Source organism: Salmo trutta, chromosome 23 (genome assembly GCF_901001165.1).
Source record: "Salmo trutta chromosome 23, fSalTru1.1, whole genome shotgun sequence".
Taxonomy (NCBI): Eukaryota; Metazoa; Chordata; class Actinopteri; order Salmoniformes; family Salmonidae; genus Salmo; species Salmo trutta.
This window is the reverse complement of record NC_042979.1, coordinates 31318182-31321561: the sequence shown is the minus strand read 5'-3', so window position 1 is coordinate 31321561 and position 3380 is coordinate 31318182.

Sequence of the window (3380 nt, the reverse complement as noted above, 5' to 3'; positions counted from 1 at the left end):
AAGCCTCCTGAGGTTGAAAAGGCACAGCAGCGCCTTCTTCACCACACTATCTGTGTGGATATGCCATTTCAGGTTGGAACTTGAAGCTTTTTCACCCTCTCCACTGTAGCCCTGTCGATGTGGATGGGGGTGCGCTCTCTTTGCTGTTTCCTTAAGTCCAAAATCAGATACTTCATTTTGTTGATGTTGAGGGAGAGGTTATTTTCCTGGCACCACTCAACCAAATAGCGGGATTTTTTTATATATATATTTTTGAAAGGTGGACATTTTAGCAGGAAGGATGTTTTTTTAAAGCATGGTAGTTGTGGTCACCAAATAAATAACATGACATGAAAATGCACAAATTCAATTGTTCATTATCACAAGAAGAAATGGTCTGCCAAATGTGTGCAGGATTGAGGAGGAATGTCATTGAAAATGCTGGTGGTCATTGCACAGAGCAGTAGCATTATTGTCATTGTTATTGTCACAGCCAGTCAGTCAGTGGTTGTTGTGGCTGTGGTTGAGTCATCATTCAGGGACTGAAGAAGTATAGGCAGCAAGGCTGGAGCCAACCCACCCCAGGAATAACATGATGGATGGCTCACTCACTCTGTCCAAGAGGAGGACGTTGGTGGTGGTTCAAAGGTGGTTAGAGTCAGAGTATGGGGTCAGAGTAGTGATGAGAAAAACAACTCCCTGCCTATCTCAATGGGGAGGAGCAGCCTCCTCTTACTTAATCTCTAATCACTACTGGGGAGTCCCTTTTGTTAGGTCCCACTTGACCCCCTACCACTCCCCCTTCCACCCCTACCATCCCTTCCTCAACCTACACACAGAGGGAGGAGATTGAAGTATTGAAAGATTCTACATCGCTCTTACTAATCACCCTGTCTTCTCTGACTGTTCCACTGCTCTTTTCATGATTCCTTTCTTCTTTCTCTCTCTCTATTCTCCTCTCCTTTGTCAATCCTTCTCTCAATTTTTCCCCTCATCCCTCTTCCCCCTCTTCTTTCTTTAACTTATTCCTCACTTGTATGTTTAGACCTGTGGCCTCATTATCTGCCTCTCCACATTCCACTTTAAGTCTGCTGGTAAAAACAGATGAAATACACAAAAACATAAATAAATAAAAAGGATTTGTTGAATGACACATTTCAAGGGACCATAAACAGAGTGAACATAACCCCTCCCCCCAAGCTACGCCCCAGAACGAGTAGATCAAACGCCTCTCTCCCTAATTCCCTTTTCTCCCTTTCTCTCTTTTTTACCCACCCATCCCTCTATTTCGGTCATCCTCTTTCATGTTGCGGAACACTGGCTTAAGTGGCTGAGCTTTCTGACAGGCCTCTCAAATGAAGCCTGTGAGTCGGCTAAGAGGGAAAGTGAATTGGTTTGTTCTGGGGGCTGTGGCCTTGATGGCGCACCCTGCTGTGAACTCTCTGATCTGCCCCCTAGCAGGATGAGACAGCCAGCCAAACACACATGCACACACAAGCACAGGGGTGGGGAGGGAGATTGAATAGGACGGATGAGTCACACTAGTTTATTTCTTGGAACAAGCCTTGTTTCGTTACAGAATATTCTGGTTATTGCCTATTTTGAAATGGGGATTGAGTACCCTGAATGTCAGGTTTTTACATTGGGAGGCAGGATTAGACTGAAGGAGAATATATGTGAACCCACACCGTCATCTAGTGGCCACTCTGCATTCTGGCACCACAGATTTGACTTGAGGCTTTGAGACAGTTTTGTCTAGAAGGGATACAACCAATGTAAAAATTTACTTTTTTTATAGCAGGTTAGGATAATTAACATAGCAGGTTAGGAGAATTAGGTTATGGTTAGAAAAATATTTAGGGTTAGGGTGAGCTAAAATGCAAAAAAAAAACATATTTTAACCTCAATTTGACAAACTGTATCCCTTCTAGACAAGACTCTTTGTGACGGGTGTTTGGTTCTGGTTCATCCTCCTGAAAAGCAGAAGTCAATTGACTGTCTGCTATCAACTATAACTCAACCAGGGGAAATGATGGAGCTGTTTATTATCCATTTACTTATCATCTTCTCTGCTTTGTCGGTTTTGTATCACCGTCATAACGGCTGCATAACACTAACAATGGCATATAGGCCTAGTCATATAATTATTGGAGTCAGTTTATAACATCTGACTTACACTATCACACCACAGACAGTGTTTGATGTAAACCTCTCATCTTCCAGTAGGATCTTAGTTACAATATCTGTGTTTGTGCAGTAAAAGGGTGTGCCCTGTCAAATTCCTCGACCATGCCCTAAATGTGCCTCCTCTCTGAGGGTTATAGGAAGACAGTGTTTGTGTCCTAAATTGCACCCTATTCCCTTTATGGTGCATAACTTCTGACAAAGGCCAATAGGGAATAGGGTGCCATTTGGGACAAAACCAGTATTGTCTTGATGAATAAAGGAACAACAGTATTGTCTGAAAAGGAAAACAAGTTCCTCAAATTAACATTGATGTATTCTCTGTGTGTGACTCTCTTTGTTACAATGATGCAACAGGTGAGTTACTGTATATCAATATGTTTAGGGCATGTACTTTCTTATCATAAAACATGTTCTCTATTTTATAATGATAAATTGCCTGTTCAATAAACTTAACCATGGTTCTGTTGTTGATGTTTTGATGCGGTTTTCTGAACAGGTTCATGGAAATGTCTTATCATAGGTCTATATATTTTGGCAGATCTACTCAATTGTTCCTTTCAAATGAGCGGGCATAGCTGCGGGAAGCAGGGGTGCTGAGGGTGCTGCAGCACCCCTGTAAAATCTTAATAATAATAATAAAATAATAAAGTAGTGCACTGGGCCTTTAACAGTCCTGTATTAGCAGACCAATATCGCCATCTGCATCTCGGGCAAAAAGACCACCCCCCACAGTATTAACTCACCCACTAAAATAAAACTGTTTATATTTTTAATCTGCACACAACACAGGCCTACCTCTCTAGCCTCTACCTCGCATCCAGTGAAAAGCACTTATGTTTATTAGGGAGCGAAAGCCGCTTATGGCCAGGGTTCGGGGGTGGCGCTCCCTATGTTCAATGCCGGTGTTTGGTTGGACGCTGGTGTATCCGGAAGTGTCAAACATCCAATGACAAGCACGGATTCCTGTGCTGTCATTGACCGTCCTATCCGACCTACCTGTCACTGCGTTTATCTATCCACAAAAATGTGGCTTCACCAGCAGAAAAGTTCAACTTTGCAGATTTAGCACATTAAAAAATAGACTATTATTCACAAGAAATGGGCAACGGACTATGAAGCGAGAACTTTATTGGTGAGGGTATAAGCGCATAGCTGCTTATAGATCCTCTCCACCCTCTCCAGGTCAAGTTGAGCGCACAAGGCGCCATCTGTTC